Consider the following 20,465-nt stretch of genomic DNA (forward strand, 5'->3'; position numbering starts at 1 on the left):
TATACTAATAATTAATAAACAGATAATCGTTTATTTAAATGCATTGCTTACAACATTAGCTTGAAAAATATTTCGTGAAACCATTTAAAAGAACAATGTAATGAGAATTTGTTTATGGTAGATACTAATGAAAGTTTAAGCTCTAGAATAAAAATGTATAAGTTTTAATGATTAGACTCCGAGTAAACTTTTCAAATTCAAAGCTTGAAGAATTCGAAGTATGTAATATTGATTTTAAAGTTTATCTAACATTCCTGACTGTTCCCATCTTTTCAATGTTCTGAGAGATTCGATGGTTTCAAATACATATTATGATTTTTCCAACTAATTCAAAAGACCTTGCAGCCTCGAAAACGTTCTTCCAAGAATATCTTCCAAAATTGTCATTAAAAGTGACATGATTGAAAAGAGCTGTTTTCACTTTCATATCCACGTTTGCATTTCAGCCAAATTAAAGTGTTTCAAAAAATGTACAATCCTTAAAATCCTTTAAGTAATTTCTCAAATATAGCATTGTTCTTTCACAATATCGTCACTGATCTTTAACATATAGTACACATAATCTAGTATAATAATTTACTTTTCTCTTTAAAATACGAGTAATGTTCTCACCTTGTCAATTTAGAAATAATAAACAAATCAAACTCAAAAATCAAATTATTTGACTGATTACTTAATATGCATACCTACAACAATCATCGGGTCAATTTAATAATTAATTTAATTTAATATGACATTATAATTAATGTCACAATTTACAAAACAAGCAGAGGCAATGTGTCTTACAGAAGATCGCAAGAAACCTAAAGTTCAACACTTTTAATGTAAATTTTGAGTTTATTCACATAGGTGGTGAATAAATAGGAGCTCCAAACAGATAAACAAAGAACAAAAATAACTACTTTGTAGTTAAAATTAAAATAGTCTGAAAGCTTGATTAAAACGAATGATTAACATAAACAGTCTCCGTTTTCGCACGTGAACCGTCAGTCCTCGTTTCTTTTTAAGCCGATTACATCGTAATACGTATTCAAAGCGTTGATTAAGTTCTCGTGTTCGTCTCGACAGTTTATTCATTACTTCGTTCTTCTTTCCCACATGCATAAGGCTAAGTATAATTATATAGGTGTTATAACAGTAACTATCGTTATTAATTTAATAATGCAAATAATTCATTAAAACTGACTGTTAATCGATAGTTTATTTTATAAATGTCATTAAGTTTTACCATATATCTAATTAGACTGAAAGGGAATTATTTACTATATGACAACAGGCAATCGATAATTCTGAAAAATTGAAAAATGTTAATTGCAGCATTGAGAAAGAAACAAGAACGATAAGTAAAAAATAGCGTGAGATAAAATAATTGATAAGATAGTAGTTAAAATTGATAATTGAACTTTATAGTTTGTAATAGTGTAAAGTAAAAAGTAAAACGTAAAATTTTCCTTGCTTTATTTCCAAAATAGTGGTACGCGATAAAATTAGCTTTGACCAAAAATCTGGATGCGTATCCAGTGTCCAAGAGGGAAAAAAAGTATTCTGTCGCAGGAAGAAATTGCCGAGTGGTATTGTTGAAAGTACTTTGGATCGTTTATGAGGTAGAAGACAGCCCAGAATAGTTGGCGGAGTATCCGAGACTTGTAGATCCTGGTATGAAATTCACTTGGAGCGTGGACTTTGCTAATTAGTACCGACGTCGTTTTTGCAAGCTCGGAAGAACGGGGGAAACTGGTTTAATTGGTACCATTTCATTCCGAAGATAATTGTTCGGATGAATTTCCGTCGAACCGGAGTTTACTCCAGTTGTGTTTTGATCCAAGTTTCCTGTCAGTCAAGATTTTGTCGCGCCGTGTGCCGGGTTGCTTCATTATTCCGCAAATATGCCTCGCATTGTTGTCTGTCCTGATGAAAAACTAGGGGAAAAAATGAGAATTGCCGGGCTATATAGGTTGCAGGTCGAAAAGAAACAAGCATCGTTATTGTATGCTTTCGTTGACCTGTTTCTATTTCTTTCTCTACCATTAAAATTTATGAATTAATTGCACGTTTCTGTAGTGCTTACTTATCATAGTAAACATAATTTCAAGAATGACAAGGGACGATAACAGGTATAATACTATGTGATAATAAGCTATTGAAATTATGATTAATGCTTAAAAATTTATGCTTTAAACAATTATATGCAAACTGAGAATTTACGATGAACATTTTTGTCAGAAAATATTATTTTGCACCATTTTTAAGGTCAATTTACATTTAAGAAACGAGTAAATGGTAATTTTAGTTGATTAGAGATTTTGTACGATATTATTTATATGTAAAATGGAAGTTGTTACATTCTAGCAAAAGATATTACTTTTTAACTGTCGTATTTTTATTTTATAAATTAAATCTATTTTTGTGATAAAATCATGTGATTGTCTTTTTAATTAATTTTTTCTGAACGCATAAGACGCAAATCCGCAAGCCATAAGTAAGAAACTATTATCTCCATAAGAATTTTAATAGTTTTAATTTTATCCGAACATTCCAATGCTTTCAATATGGCTTTGATAAACTCCAATTTGCTCAACACATACAGATAAAAATCTCTGTGAAGCATATATTCACCAACTAAAGTGTATTCAAAGTAATTTATAGACCGTGTCGTATTGTAGTTAACTGGATCTTTGGGAATGCATATGTATTACACCTGATTGTTAGCATACTTATCATCGGTATAATTTTTTGATGATTCATCGGAAGTGACTGAAGAAATTCATACACTATGTATTAATAAAGCACAGTTTACATTTAAACATTTATAATTTCTTTTTATATCATCATAAACATTCGTAAATTTAAATATATTTCATGGTTATAACATAGTATATTGATATACTTTACCAATTTCAAAAATATTATATTCTGCTTTAATTTCATTATACCGTGAGATAATTGAAGCCTGCGTTGTTTGTCAAAGACTATCCATTTCGAAAACTCTTGTACTATATTCTATTTATACTGTATTTAATTTTGTTCAGTACCACTTACAATATTTTAAACAGAAGTTTTATTTTCATAATTTTTCTAAACCTCCAAATAAAGAGTCTTCAACGCGATGGTTTAAAAACAGATCTGCGAAATACAAAATCATACAGCACTTGCAAAAGTACGTAAGAAACGTCCAGTTAGCACAAGTTCCAGAATCAACACAGACGAAGACTAAATTAGATAAAGGTGTGTACTCAACCAATCACATTTTTATTCTTACTTCCATAAAGGCTATTCTTTGTGTCAACGATACGTTTGAAAATAACATGACAAATATTTTACCATAAAATTACTTGTGCCGTGAAACAAAATTAATGATAAGGAAGTTAGATTTAGTATATCGAAAATTTTTTTCGATTTACTTTTTACGATTTATTTTTTTTTCGACTTTTCGCATTGTAAGTCAAATTATATTCTATTATGTGAAATCATAGTTTAGTCAAGATTTGCGAATCTGCGTTAATTGAAAAGTCATGTGTCTATATTTGCATGTAATGTGCTTCTAAATTTTTCAGACATCTTTCATAATTAATAATGATCGTTCTGTTTATAAAACGGAGTAATACTTATGTAAAGCCAGTTGCAAAATTATTTTAGATGTAAAAATGCTTGGTCATTGCCTTCCAATAAAGGTTATATTGTACGAATCTTATTACAATATAAAACGTTGATGCTTTGAAGTGCACAAAATTTAATGACACATCATTTTTCTCTGTTCAAAGAAATTTTCGGTGATTGACCTTGCAGTTCCCTCAAAATTCGAGGCAACGCCCAAAATTGCACATCTGTCACGTTCAGGTGTAACACGAGGTCTCCCACATTTTCAGTTTTTCCATAAGCTTTAGGACTTCTCAATACATTCTATACAGCATGACAATTTCTACTTAATAATTTCACAATTTTTGCCAACTTTTCTGGATTTTTAAACCACTTTGATTTGGATTAAATTTAACTTCATATTTTTTGTCTTTTTTTTTTACCATCGAATATTGATATTCATACTTTTGTTCATCTGGGATTAATTCCGCTCGGACGAAGTTTATTTGTCGTGAATCGCGCAGATATACAAATTAATTCGTAACAAATGGGGTGAAGGCCTCGCTAACCAGCATTTAATTATATCGCGAATAGGATACGCGACTAATTACTTCCGACATCGTTCAATCGTTAATTAATTTATCCAACATGAGCCGACTGGTTAGGTATTGTCTTTCTTTTTATATGCCAACGAACGTAGCCAGGAACGTTCAACGTCCACTTATTCCTCTGTCTCTGCACACGTATTTACGCATCCGTTACGAACGTAAATGGATGTTTGCGCTTCCTCGCGCCGTTTCGTGTCACGCTCACTTGCTCAGTTTATTGTATACGTACCTATGCTCGCTATCTACCTGCTTAATAATCTTCCACGTTGAAACGCGGTACAACAGCAAGAATATGGGATCGAGCAAGCTTCGCGTTGCGTTGAATTTTAATTTGACTATTGTAATCAGCGTGCGCTGAACTATTTCATTCGATCTACTTCATACTCAACTAAATAGTTTCTGAAAATTGGCTGTGAAAAATCTCAAGGTTTTATTACGATTTTGATATTTGTTTAACGCGACTGCCACGATAGTCATTGGTAATTTATTACGCTGTTGAGGGCTAACAGAAAATAAATATCAAAGTATAAGAACTGTGTTGCTTGTATTGGTACACAATGACTGTATATATACTTATTAATGAATAAACAGTTTATAACTGTTCGTCATCTGCAGACCAGAATGTTAAAACGCCGTATCTCTAGAACCAGCACGAATCAGATTTCCGTTACGATTTATTCCGCTTTGTCTAATTAGTTTCGAGAGCTATTAACGGATTATATAATTACAACAGATATTCCTTCGCAAAGATTTCTTCAGGGTATTCTACTACTCATAAATTTCAAAATCCATTCAATAACTTAAAGCAACATAATAGTTATATATCATTTCAACGTTTTCTATTAAACGTACGCCATTCTTCATTCATTCGAACAAGTTTTATCTTTCTACTATCACATCAGAACAAAACTTCAGCTTAATACAAGCCTAACAGCACGAATATATCCTTCAAATAATAATCCTTCGAATAAAACTTCACCTTGAAAGCTTACTTTGACAACTAGTAAAAGCCACTAGAATGATCCATTGTCTATCCAAATCAGCCATTCAATCAACTTAAACTCTTCACCTATTCTACTCAACTCTCAGTCAAGTCCAGCTCTTGCGATGTCCTCGACCAACTGCACTCGACGACGTAGACTAGAATATACACTGCCATTTGGATAAACGATTACGTGATCTTCTCGTGATAATGTAACGTGTACCTCGTACACAGCCAGAGCATGCATACACCTGTACCTATATATCCGTAGACGAAAAGCAGCCACGAATTATGAGGAATTCGGTATTATTTTTCTGTCGCGAACAGCCGTTGACGCAGTAGTGTGTTTTCGGTTTGCCTTGAGTGGCAGTGGCAGCGCACAATATGCGGCCATTAGGTATGCCGGCCGCGTCGCACCACTACCGCCTTCGAGTAATTTAAATGAAAAAAGGGGGTACACCCCCAGTCACTTTGCCTGGCCGGCGTGCTTTTTCTCCGCTGATGATCGCCGCATCCGTTCACCGGGTCCGCTGTCCCTTGGCTTGGCTCTAACACGTTCGCCCTGCCACCGAGACTCTCCAGAAGGGTCAATTTAGCACACGATCATCAGCGACGTTATCAGCGATTGAGTTTATGATCATGGGAACTCCCGGGACGCACGATAGTTGTAGCAGCTCGATGAGAGCGATAAGATACAGTCGTATCTTTCAGATATCTAAGCCTGTCACCTATGTAGGTGTATCCCTTTGAATTTCCATGACCCGTATAATGGATCAAGTATAATCTATATATCCGTAAGATATTATACGGAGCGAATGTGACATTACGGTCAAGAATAAAACGAACTGAACGAGACTGGACAAAATTGGATTGCGTAGAGTGTTTCATTGAAGAATAAAGTCATTAGGTGTCTCAATCGTTCTGCAGACCTATCTTTGTAGCTTAGATTACTGTTCAATTATGGAAAGGGCAATAATTGCAAGAAGTGTAAAACCAGTCTCTTTGAATCCTCGATTCAATGCTACAAGGAAACAGTACGTTGTTACATTTATACAAAATATAGCGAATGTAAGAAACGACAAAAGTTTCTGTCGGTTTCCCACAAATTGGTTGTTTAACGGATACTGCCTTTCATAATTGGATTTGTCTTTTTATTTTCTAAGCTCCAGCTGCCTTCCCTGCAATTGCTTTAGTTCAATCTTTTATTATTTCATAGTTTAACCTTTCTACCTTGATTTTTATTTTCAAGATCTTTCTATTTTAATCGAAAAAAATAGATTGTAGGAATGTTTTAGGGAAATCCACAGATTGTTTAAAGTCTAATTGAAGAACCCAAAAGGAGCTACTTCGTTGCAACGTTTTACTACGTGTTGTTATATCTTACCAAGACAGAAATCGGTGAATGACCTCGAGGATCGTTGCAATATGCATCCGAGGTCAAAAGTCGAAGTTGACTCGATACGCGGTATCGTTGCAGCAAATTAGTCGAAGTCGATCGGCTGAAGTGTTTCTGACACTTCGAAAGGTTCAGAGGAAACGAGGTTCCTGTTTGCTATCGTGCAATCCGAGAAGTTGTCGTTGCAATCCTCGACCGAAATCGTTCGAAACTATATCCTAAGTAGTTGGCCTATGTATTCCATCGTATGAACATTTTCTTTGATCAAATACGTTAATACTAGAAAGAGTAGTAGGTTATTAGAACGTTTCAATAGTACAATATTCCAATTAATTGAATATTAGATATTTCAATAACTATTCTACCGTTCTTCGAATTTTTTACAAACGTTTGATTTTATCTGCGAAGGATAGATTAACTATTATATCTCTATGCACGTATCATATTACGAAGTTCATTTTATTTTATGGAAAAATAAGGATGCAAGTAGGAAGCAAAGGAAGTAAAGGAACGATAGGTTGAACACATCGCCGAGGATTTATAATTCCGGAAACTGCGCGAGGACAATACTCTGTACTTAACAGGACATGAGATACTTACATCTGCGAGCTGCTCCGTGTTCAGTGTCCCAGATAACTTGCGATGTATTGCTAGAAAAGACGTGTTAGGATTGAACTTTTGTTCCATCTCCGAGCTACGTACTTACGTGCAACTTACATTTAAGCCGAGGCAATCGCATCGGCGTTGCCGCTTTTCAAAAATCGATAAATACGTACATCAGCGGTAAAATGATACGGTTGTAGGAAACTTTTAGCGTGTATGATTCGTTCAGAACTCATGGTTATCAAATTCATAAATCGAATAGTTGAAAAGAGCGATGATATAAATATTATTTTTTTAATTCTTCAAATTCATTGAAATAAATCGATATAACAGAAATGGATACTTATTGTAAAAACAAATCTTTTTTTTTTTTTTTTTGGTTTTTTAGAGAAATTTATAAAAGACGTCCATGGTATAGTTTCTCATTGGTTAACTGATAAAAGAATGTAGTTCTATTATTACTCGAAGATTGGAGGACTAGAATATTCTAGTTTAATTTTTAGTTTAAAGTAAAAATAAATATATGAGTGCATATTTATAAGAATTAAAAAAATTTATACGGTTTTTTTAAATGTATTATATCGAAATTTTCTATATTTGTAATTCAATGAATTATTTTTCAAAGTATTTAAAATATCGATACGTATACAATTGAATAATAAAATACATCAGCTGAAATTACAGGATTTCACACGTTGCAATGTAATGTATTAATATATCGCTAATGGATTTTAATGTCCTAACTGTGCCAGTTCGGGCTGTATGCCGGTTTGACGCCACGAAAACGCGTTTGATAAATTCAACGTAGCATTACATTACATAAAAACGCGATGCCGCTATCGGTCACAACATTTTTTAAAATATGTATAATGTATATTATTACTCGAAGTACACGGGGCGCATTTTTGTGATTACGTGGTTTCATAACGTGCCTTTCAAAGCATTGCGGCTGATTTATGGAAATAAGAAGTAAATTAACGTTCTCCGTGGTGGATGAGTTGAAGAACACAAAACGCCATACGACGTAATAATTCAATACCCTGATGGCGCGCATAGGAAACGTATAAATTTTTAAATAGCTAAAAATTAAATTTTAATCTATAAAGTTCGCGATCAACGGAACCCGAGCACTTCCTTTTACGTATAATTAAACGGAAATCATATTACCAATTTTCGTCGGCTGACGCGAACCAACATTTTTACTGTAATTAAAATTTTGCCGTTTATGTGAAAATTTTTTTAAAGCGAAACAGAACTTTTTAATTGCTGTAACAACAATTGCAGTAACGTGAACTGTCCATTTTCATTCTGCACAATGATTTTAAACAGTATTAAAGGGAGTTATTACTACAACGTATTAAACGAAACTCGTACGTTCATATTGCTCTCTAAAATCGATTCTCCAATTTGTAATATACTCAATTGCCAGGTAACCGTGAAACACATTCTTGTTCAACCTTTATACGTTTATTATTTTTTGATACAAGCGAAGAGCAATTTCAACACGTTTTTACAAGAGAAGCTTTACGTGGAATATTTATGAATTTATTTATACAAGATTATTTGTACGCCCTTTTTCATTTTCCGTCGGTGGAAACAAAACGAAATAATAATTTGCACATTATATTAAAGCGGCGCTAGTGAATTACATAAAGTTAAATTATTCGAAGTACATCGAATCTCGTTTTCAAATCGAAGTTAGACAAATGTTGAATGAAAATATCAATGATCATAAGCAAACGTAAAAAGAATTTTTCTTTTCAACAAAATCATTGCTAGGTATAATAAAATTTAATTTCTCGTAGTTAAACCATCCTATATTATCGATGTAACGTTAATATTATTTAGACTTCATTGAACAAAAATAACATTTCATTATATGATTATCATGTTAGTTTCGATAAATGACACGGGCCTTTTAATCAAAAGGGGAGTAATGTTTTCGCTCTGTTAGTTGACGAATGAGAAAAAAGATGGAAAAAGGATTTAATATAAGCTCGAAGGGTACAAGTGGACAATTACGCGTTTCATATTAAAATCATTAACTGCCTGTTAATTATAACAAATCGGCGAAAATAATCTTATAGTTGCAGTTATGATTTCATTACGAATGAAGTTCCACTGTATGAAAAAACGTAACATAATTGCATCTCGGATATTCGTTGATGAAAAACTTGATTGTGCCCACGTATGATGTAACTCTTTTTTTTCAGCTTCGAAGTGCATAACTGACCCATATATATACAGGTATTATTTAGGAGAAAATAAAAAAGTTGGAACGCACAACGCTTGCAATTAGAAGAAAATTAAATTTTGTTGAGAGAAGTAAGTTTCGCGAGATGTTACACGATAATAAACAAAGTAAATGTATATTATTTTTATTGAAAACAGAAAACGTAGTAAATATCACCAAACATTATTGAACATAAATATTACAAAATTAATAACAATACGAGGACTTTCTGCGTACATTGCTCAGTTTTTCGTCAAAATCGAATAAATAGAAGACAAAACTAATTGTCTTGAACTTCTAAATTCATATGGAATAAAATTTATAGAGGCAAATAATATAATAGAGACACTTGATAATAAGCTTCGCATTACTTTGAGTCAATATTATTCAATGATAATGAATAACCATAAATTTTGTTTCTTGACATATTGCACTCGAGACTTCTAATGTATTTTGACAATGTCTTCGAAGCGCATCGAAATTAACGTTATAAAACCGTACTAAACATTCGCAAAAACGAGAATATCGCCTGTTTTATAGTGAGTTTGGAGGTGGCGAGAAAAAAAGCTACGAGAGAAAGGACGAAAGTATCTTTAAAATGTTCTGCTTCCTCTAACAAGATCTTAATAAGGCGTGAAAACTTTTCAGCGTAATATAATTTCGTGAAACTTTTTACACGAAACTTCTCATATTAACGCTTCGATTCGCGCCAGGCGAGATAGGATAACACGTTCCCGAAAACGATTGGTTAAACAGACTTCTAAGAAAGACCTTGCTGACGGAAATAGCTCAGCTAATTTCTATCTGCCATTACTTGGTATTTATGATACATAATGAGTGTTCTAATTAACTTCAGAACTTGCAAAGTATATTGCGACACTGTCGAAATTGTCACAAATGACGTGTCTTCCATAATACTCAAAATCCAATGTAATAATATTTATCAAACATTATTATGAAAACAATTCGCACATGTCACATTCGAATATAATCATGAACGAACAGATTAATGCATATTGAAGTATTCGAATATTCTGTTGCCTTCTGACACGTAACATTAAAGGAATAATTAACAAAAACTGTAACATAAACTACAAAATATGTAAAAAGCTTGCAACGAATAATGGAATATTCAATTGCGTCATTAGTTTGGTAAAAGCAGCTCTATTAAGGAAAGTAAATTTATCAAAATATCAGCTCGAAATAGAAATCTTCATTAAAAGCATTATTTATATCAACAATCTGTGTTATATAAATTAAACATCAACTCGTCGTCGTCATTATCTTCTCTTAGCTCTTTCATAACTTACAATTTGAAAAGCATGTAATTTACCAGACATGCTCAAAAGTTTAAAATAGAAATTAAAAATATACCCACGTTTTGTAAATTTCAAATTTCGAGATTACAATATAATATCAACATTATCGTTCTGAACTGCAAACAAGTACTGATTAAAACACAAAAATTGAAACACATAGCGGAGCCTGTCAACTTTCAAGGATTAGTTATTAAAAATAACAAAGAATGAATATTATTATTATTCAAATCGGATAATAAAATACGCTAACAGCCTTTGATTTTCGAAAAGTATACATATGAATATTCCTAATGCTAATACTAATATCAAAAAACCAAAACCAAGGCCTTCAAAACATATAAGGGATACTTTCTAGTGTCTTGGAAAAAGAAATTTACAAAGAGAAGTCACAGTCCCCATAAATCACAGACGTAGAGTCGATCATTATAACTTTGCAGCCTCATTGGCAGGCTTAAGCATTATTAATAGTACGAAACGCTACTACTTTAATTTTCAATTACAGAACTTGAACCGTATCCTTTGAAATTGTCCATTACACGATGAGCAGAGACTTGTATTAATCGATAGGTTGCGAAAACGCAAAATTTTTCTTCCATTCGATAAAACCTACTTTCGCTGAATATAAGAGTCTTATAGAGACGTACGTACATTTTTAAACAAACGTAATATCCAAGTTTAAACGAACGTACTTGCACGAACCTTGTAACGTATTCATTTAATTTTGCGTAGCCACATAAACCTCCTAGAGAGGTTCGAGCAAGGTTAATGAAAGAAAAAAGAAGCGCCTCGTTACCAAGAGGAAACGCAAAAAATTTTACAGAAGATATTATTTACGGAGAATTTTAGTTACAGAAAAAACGTGGCTCAACACGCAGAGCGCGCAATCGCCATTTCGATTTTACGCTACGTACAAAGAATTATAGAAGCGTTCGTTCGGCCAGTCGACAGACAATCCGATTAGCGGCGAGTTGCGAAGCCATAAACTTCGGCCCCTGTGGCCGCTAACTATCCAGTAATTATGAATAGTCGAGTGCATATCGCACGTGGAAATCGGAATTGAATTGGTTAGTTGGAAATTCATTTGGAAGCAATCATAAGTCCGGATCCCTTTATTATCTATCTCTTTTCTGCTCCATCGTTTCTTCTCTTGGATGCACCGATTCGATTCGTCCCGATTTGCGATTCTATGTATCCCGTATCGCGGCGTCGCTTCGATAACCATCAATACGATTCTGCGTACGCGGAAGTGCTCTCCACGTGAAATGGAAGAAGAGGGGCCTCAATTTAAATCAATTTAAAATGATACATCATTATTCGAGTTCGAAGGAATATTCCTCGACGAGAGAGCGTACTCCGTTTCGAGAGGCAACTAGACGATCACGTTTCACGTGAACGTTGTTTGGAGTAGTAACGTGGAGCAGTATACAATTAGCAGTTGTCTGTGTGTATCGTGCAGTTAATAACCACGAAGACGCGAATGAAGTCAGAGGAAGCGTTCTGATTGACGTTGACTCATCGTCGTCGAGCCACTTTGTCGAATGATGCATACCTATGTAATTTCTTCTATCCTCTCTATTTTGCTTTTCTTTCTCGTTTTGTAAACGTTAAACCGTTAGGTAGAAAATTGAGCTATGATTACGGGATGTTTGTAATTTCTATGTGCTATCAGTTTCGATTCAATAGAGATTGCGATTTGAGTCTCGGACGATGTGTGGTATCGGAAAAAAGAATACACACCCGGCTACAGCATGACGAGCCTCCGCTACATTTTTCAATTAATGTGACACAACATCTAAATCGAATCTCTAATGGGAAATAGATAGGGCGAGAAAGTCCAAGAGAATGGCCTCTTCAATCACCTGGGTTGGATGCGACTGCTTTTTGTAGGGACAGTTAAAGACTCTACTCTGCTGATCACTAACGAATATATATATATATATATATTTCTATTTCCTATGTTTTAAATCTACTACATTACTTCGTTAGTATATATATAACATATATTACATATATTACAATACATATATTACAATATATATATATATATATATAACATCGAGAGGAAATATTTGAAAAAATACATAGATCTTTTGTCAAATATCAGTCTTGCAAGAATGCACAAAACGCGCATAAAATACAAAAATATACAAAATATCTAAAATAAAATACTCGTTGTAACATTTAATACATTAAATAACCTTCTAATAACGTCTATAAATAACCGCAGTCTACTTATATCTATCAAAGTGAAAAAAGACACGTTCCACATCTTTTACAAATATGAAAACAAGTTGTATTTTTTATTGGAAACTTACATGGCTTTGCCTTAGATCAACTTCTGTAATATTCTGTATAAAAATCGAACTAGAAACTATATATGTAATAGGAAGTCAACTATTAGTCACGTTTTCTTAATCATGTATTTCTAATACGTTCTCGTGGGCGGAAAATCACGATTGAACGCGTCGATTAAACGTGGATCGCGCATCGGATTAAATCGACGTGCCGATCGTTTAACAGGTTATGCGGATCGGTTTAGCTTACAGAAGCGCGTAATCGCGTATCAGATTCACGGTGAATTTTTAAAATTCAATTCACGCGCGGTTCGATCAGGATGGAATACGATACGCAACGGGGTCTCTATCGCGCAGCTAGCTAATATTAATACTTACCGATTATCGAATCGATACGCTCGAATTGAATTGATTCTATTTCATTCTACCGCTCTTTCTCTTTTTCGTTTCCTTATTTTTCTTTTTCCTTTTCCTTTCTGTTCTTCGTTTGTTCTATTGGTTTCCTTTTACGGTATTTTCCTACGGTTGTAATTTAACGATTTTATAGATACGACGATTCGTAAAATTCTCAAAATGGAATTTTTCAAGCCAGGTATAGTTAGCTTTTTTTTTAGTATCGTTCCCCGTTTCCTTACTTTCTTTCTCTTTTCTCCTTTCGGTATTATATTTATATATTCTTTTATTTTTGGATTTGGACCCTCGAATCGAATCGATATCGGCTTGCCTGATATTTTTACTGTATCTTTCCGATATTTGTTATTTTCTTTTCATTTCTACGTAACTGCTTTATAATTACGACAGCAAATCGAATATCCTGAATCAGCTTACGTCTTTCCTTTTAATAACATTTCGAAAATTTTATAAATACACCGATATCGATAAATCCCAGGTGTGACCCAACTTCTCGAATTAAACATTCCACCGTAAACTCGAACTAATCATGGCAGAGTGTACCTTATTTCCACACAACGGCTTTATAAATTATGGTAACGAAATGAATCTCGCTCTCAACTCGCCTATCCTTTTAATAACATTTCGAAAATTTTATAAATACACCGATACTGATAAATCCTTAGGGATTGAACTTCTCAAATCAAACCTTGGAAACCGCAACTAATCATAGCAAAGTGTACCAACACCCATAAATCCTCCACCTTTTCCCTCATCCGCTCTGATCCCTTAGCCTGCAGTAACGCCACTCGTAAATTCTCCCATCGATTTATTCGTATTTTTGTCGTTGTTACCCCGTCTTATCCTTTCCAACGTCGTTCCTTTAATTACGAGTCAGCGATCTCCGAAGAACCGTAGCGTAGGCACACTTCTTAGCAACGTATCTCTATTCGAGCATGAAGAAGTTCATTGTACCGTTTCTTCGTGTGTTACGACACGGTTGGCCGTGCAGGCCTCGCGGAACGTGTCGACGTATACCACAGCCGGTCGCATTCCAAGATGAGAGTTGGCAGAGGCAAAGAAGTGGAACGACTTCCAATTATCGACAGGCGTCTGGCGGAAGTGTACACGTTGAAGGACTTCGTCGCGGATCGGAGCGAATCATCGGCGATGAACTCGTTTCTTTTCCGATGCATGCCACGCGTTTTCCGCCGCTCTGATGGATATCTCTGTATAGGGTGGGGCACCTGGAACAGGCTATTCGAACAACTCCTTTGCTTTTCATGGTAGAAAAAGACGCATCGAATTAAACTTGCTTGCTTTGAAGGAAGATATAATCTGACGCTAACAGTTTTTTCCTATGTGGAGGGTTAGAGGAGATATCAAGCTGAACTTCCTCTTTTTTTTTTAATGGAACAATATATTTGTTTATCTACCTTCTAAGAGAGAGAGAGAGGGAGCTTTAAGATGAATGCAATGATCTATACTTATAGGTCGTTCAAGGTCAATACGTTAATTATTATTAGTTTGAGATAAAACATGGATCTCGTACAATATCTCAAACTAATAATGATGTAGTTAGTATTCATGGATATAGATAAACACAGATACGACATGACTCAGTGTTTCGAATGTTAAACGGAATTTCAATATTATTGCTGGAACTAATTAAATTTCTCTATCGTCTTTGAAGCATCTATTTATAGTTTAAAAACAAGGCAAACTGTAGGTAATGAACTCCTTACATATCAAAACTACTTCATAATGTTTTGTACGTAGATGTTAATTCTGATATCGCGTATAAATATTTACAAATAGATTATAGTAAATTTTAATTGTTAAATCTATGCTTATATAGACTTCGTCGAATTGTACCAATATTCTGCAACAGTTCTGACAAAGGATATACTGGTCTTGAGACTTCCTATTTATAAATTCGTAACTAAATTACATTCTGCTAAAAATAATCTTATAACTGCGTACATATATCTTCGCGCTCCTTTTACGTATGCATGCTTATGTGTGGCTTAATATGTATCTTACTGCCTTTATATGCCTCTGCCTCCTATATGCGTTTGTATCTTTAATCTTTATGCGTCTCTCCAGTGCGCACGCATGCGTCTCAGTACGTATATACATAATATATATGCGAAGCTTCTTGCGTTTCCTTGCGACTTGGCATTGGTAACGAGCGTAACGAGCCCGAGAGATGTCCTCTCACGGTCAATCGTATATCCTTTCGAGCGAGATAGAAGCATCTATACGACTTCCTACCGTGCGTCACGTTAATAACACGCATAACTGAAAATGAATTTCATTATGATAATCTTTCTTTATTATACGCGTCACCGTGATAAAATGCAATATGTATGAAGGCCTTGCATGCGCGATACATAACAGTGCACGCGTTTAACGACCATCGTGACGATCGCACGAAAGTAACGCATACTCTCTGCAGTTTCCATTATTTAGGGATAATTGTTTTCTACGGTCCGTGTAGGATTTTTCTTCAATTGCCTGGTTTCGTAATAAGATTTTATTTAGAAATTGCAAAAGAAATGGATGTTTGTCGATGAATATTGTAGGTGACAATAATCGAGTGGCTAATATCGAATGGTATACTATATGTATGCGAAATTGTAATTATTGCAAGTTCAGTCTAAACGTTGAAGGTTGTTATACACGAATCTCAAAGTATTAAAAATACAAGAAAGATGAAGCAAACTCGATAGAAAATGATTTTGTTTAGGTTGTTATTTATAGAAACTTCAGTTTCAGTGTATCTGCGTTTTACATACTTATTACTTATTATTATATTATTGTAATCATTTGAAAACTCATTATAGACTTCCAAGATAAAAGCTGTTGAATTAATTGGTAGATTGAATATTGGTAATCCACAATATGCAGATAATCTGTCTAGATCGGATTAGCTGTATCCTTGAAAAATGAATGTAACGCGTTGATTCAAAATAGGTGAAAATAAATCAGTAAAAAATATTCTTATTCTGTACTAATTTTTCAAGTCAGATATATGTACTTACAGGTTATATACTCAGAATAACTCGGTATGTAATTACATATATGTAATCGTATTTCCACTTCTATAGAAGTCAGTATTAATTTTGTTAAATGCACTTGCATGCTTTTAGTAATTGTAAAAATAGGAACCGGTTTTTATCACAGATATATAGTATATCTGAAATTATATATATTTGATCATTTTATTTATCAAATGGTTGTATCGTAAGAACCATAAAAAGTTTAACAACCAATTTAATAACGTAGACACGCGGAAATCCCTTACAATTAAGACACTCAAACGCTCGCCTCTAAAATTCTCTACTGAATTCTACTAACGAAATAAAAATTCACGCTTCTCTCCGAGACGAGTTGCGTATGGTTAAAGTCCAGCGTGGTCCACTTCATGTTTAGCATACCGAACTAAAGTGCAAATATCGTTTATACTTGGTCGCAATAGTTTCTAGCCATGGCATAACTTTCAATTTCCCCAATTTCCCTAAGAACCTTACACCATCATTGTCGTGCCACCTGTTCCGCTTCCTGAAACGCATAAACGCGAGGTAATTTCGCGTACGGTCGCGTCTTTTCGTCTAATTAACGAGCCTTCGAGCATAAAGAGTCGCAACCCCACCGCGCCTAAACGTTACGTTACACGCGACTACTTGCGAGTTATTACGTCTTTGGCATTAAGCCCGTACTCGTTGTACGTGTATTCCCTCGCGTTATTTCGATTTCAAGTTTCATAATGCCGGAACGTATTGTGGGCACCGTTTTTACTTCGCCTTTACCTCTTCACCTTTCTCTCTTTCTCCTCCTCTTTTTTCTCCTTCTCCCGCCAGCTTGTCAACCCGTATCGTTCGCCTATCGTGGTAGAAAATAGAACTTTGCTGTAGAACGGGCGCAACGTCGGGATGAAAATGATTCAACCACTTAACTCGTCAAGATTTCACATTTCTTTCTCGTTAAACCCACCCTAGGTTCGTTTCTGGCAACGATATAATCTCTTTCCGGTTATCTGTTCACGACGGGTGGTGGTTTTCTGTGTGTTGATTGTTAATTTAAGGAGTTAATTTATGAGAATGATTGAGACTGATCGAATTAGACAGGTTGAATGGTGCATCATTGCAAACTTATTGGCGTCTATGGTGATTACTAATATTCCAAGTAATCTGATTAAGAATCAGAAATTTTATTACTGACCAATTTATTTCTTGCATTTAATTTTCAATTAATGTTTCTTTTCAAATATGTTCAAGTTATTTAGGATTTGACAGAAGTTTATTGTGAAAAATTAATGTCACGCTAAATATTTCATTTCAAGTTTTATTTTTGTATTATACGTAATATCAGGGAACTGCTTCGGCGGTAGGTTCTGCACATAAAAACAATAAAAAAGGTTTATATAACACTATAAAGGTATGACCTATTTAACTTTGTTTTCAAGTTACAGCGAGTTTCATCTAAACAAGCGATATCTGTGTAGCTCCACAAGAGGCGTTCAAAATAATCTTGCATCACGCTTGAACACAAGATTGGAGACGTCTTAATGACTATTCTCCACTTCTCCGAAAATTGTTCGTTAGATATTCTATTAGAAATTCTGTTTGTAAATAGGTTGATGAGATTAGTTCAACTACTTCCATTTTTCAATAGAATTATTCCAATATAAAGCTCGCTATAACTCGTAAACAAAGTCAAAGAGGGCATATCTTTATATAAACTTTTTCTTATCGTTTTCATACGCAGAATCCATCGTCATTTTTCATTTAATTTTTTACATTTCCTCCATGTTGTATTCGACTTGCATCGACCTATGGAAAATAACACGATAAAAGAAGAAGTTTATTAAAATTATTACTTACGTTGGTTTCGAATGATACTTGTTACCGTCTAATTTGAAAGAAAAAGATTTATTACGCCTAAAAACTGGTTAAGTTAATTCTAAATGTAATCTGGAAATTCGTGTTATTTAAACAAGCTTGTGTCCATAATCGAATTACTCCATTGAGAGTTATTTTCAAAGACGAGATAAGAAAATGAAATCTCGTCGCCAGTGAAACCGTGAACGCAAATAACGTTTCCACTTTTGAGAGCAAAGTTTATTTGTATGTCTAAGGTATCACGCAGAGTTTATGAATTCTTAGAGAAGCTCATGAATATTTAAAAATCGGGTCACTTAAGCACCTACATCATTACAGCCATAATACAGAATTGCAAATTCATTCATTTGTAACTGTTTTGTACCTTTCAATTTAAGATCAACAGACAGTTTCATTTTTCTTCTTATAAAATGTAAACTAACACGCGAACATGATATTTGTTACTTCGTAAAAAGAAAGAGGCTAATTTAAGCCTTCTTCCTCTAGTAAAAAACATACCTTTTCAACGTAATTATACGGAATTATATCAACGTGCCAACCCTATCGAGACTAGTCATTTCTAAAGAATTCAATGTTGCTCATGTAACTTCTGCTTCTGATGTTAAAATGCAGAAATTTTCCAGAACTGCTGTTGATCAACCAGCTTTCGAATGATTCAATTATAACGAAATTAATACTCAACAATTTTTAAATTTCTCAAACAGAAATTCTACGTAATGCTTTCAAATATAAATTAATGTAATCTTTGTTTCGGGGGCAAAAATATAATTGTATTGTCACGTTGCAAAAATACGGTTAATATCTCATTATGATTCTAGTAACGTTCTAGTTGCAATTTTACATTTTGCATGTAACAAACTTTTTATCAAGTAGTTAGAAAGATAAGAAGATACGCTCTAATTTGAGAAATGTGTAAATAATCGAACTAAGAAATCTAGAACGAATATATTGTTTTATTTTTATTTATTTCATTTGCTTCTAATTTTCTTACTTCCAATTACATTCATGTTTTATTTTTCTAACCACCAAGCTTAACGTCTCTCGTGCTTAACATTTAGACTTAAAACCTACAATTTATATTCCTTATTCTCTGTGTCTTTACCACTTACATGTATAACTCTTCTTAAACTTTAATAGCTTAACTCAAATTTCAGTAGCATACAAAACAGAAACATAAAATATGAAACTCAAATAATATAAAATATAAAAATACCATATATACATAGAATAGTTATAGATGATCATGGCACGTATTTGAAAAAGTGTTCGTGGAACGAGCAGAATGCAATATGGTCAGGAAGCCAACCAAGGTTCTAGGTGGTTGGTAAATGTCACTGAACGAGATTTACACACGTAGGTCATGTGTGCTATGAATCACACACGATTACGGAAAACTTGTTTCTTCCAGCATGCCAAGAAAGCTATTCTGTTGTCTTTGATCTCAAATACTCGTTCATTGCGTATTCATTCGTCGGTCAGTCGCATATCTTCGCATAATCTTTCTTAAAGGCTTTGGTGTTATGTATATCAGTTAAAGTCCAATGTCTATTGCCTTCTTTTGTACTTCTGTTTTGCCATTTTGTAATCTTTTAAACCCGTTAAAAGCAAAAGTTCTCATCGACTCCGTCGTAAAAATAATTTATAACACGTAATTTGTTTGTCGAGTTAAATTAGAATAAAGTACGAACTATTATCTGCGACCCATAGATCCTTAAGAACTGTAAATATTTTAATTAGTAAATTTCATTAAATTCTTTGTCAGTACTTTTTGCTACCTTCTAAGTGTTTAATAAATATTAAATTCTCAATTAAAAGTTAGAATAAGAAAGAAGTTAGCCAATCCAATTTTTTATAGAAAAATGCCGGTTTTTATTAAAGAAATGCTTCTGACTTTCAATGAACGAACCTATGTTTTTTCCCATTTAAGTAATTTCGTAAAAATTGAAAAATATGTTATAATCTGAAATTATTATGAATACGTGTAAATTATTTATTTTATAAATTTATTAAATTAAAATTATTAACATGTAAACTAATGTAATAACGTGCAAATTATTTGAAATTGTTTATCCTAACATGATAAAATTAACATTACTTTACCACGAATTCCATATTTCGGCAAGAAATTAATTTTATCCTTTACAATTTGCTTGTAGTTTG

The 20,465-nt window shown here is 33.7% G+C and overlaps 1 protein-coding gene and 1 long non-coding RNA gene across 2 annotated transcripts in view; one reads left to right on the forward strand and one right to left on the reverse strand.

Annotated features, from left to right (window-relative positions):
* LOC126915785 (icarapin-like) overlaps window positions 1-20,465 on the forward strand; it is a 55,263-nt gene that overhangs the window by 2,515 nt on the left and 32,283 nt on the right. The window lies entirely within an intron of this gene.
* LOC126915795 (uncharacterized) lies at window positions 1,442-5,360 on the reverse strand. The gene is made up of 2 exons (XR_007710334.1): window positions 5,177-5,360; window positions 1,442-1,919 (listed from the first exon to the last, which is right to left on the reverse strand). It is a non-coding gene; the product is annotated as an uncharacterized LOC126915795 (long non-coding RNA).

This window comes from Bombus affinis, chromosome 4 (genome assembly GCF_024516045.1).
Source record: "Bombus affinis isolate iyBomAffi1 chromosome 4, iyBomAffi1.2, whole genome shotgun sequence".
Lineage (NCBI taxonomy): Eukaryota > Metazoa > Arthropoda > Insecta > Hymenoptera > Apidae > Bombus > Bombus affinis.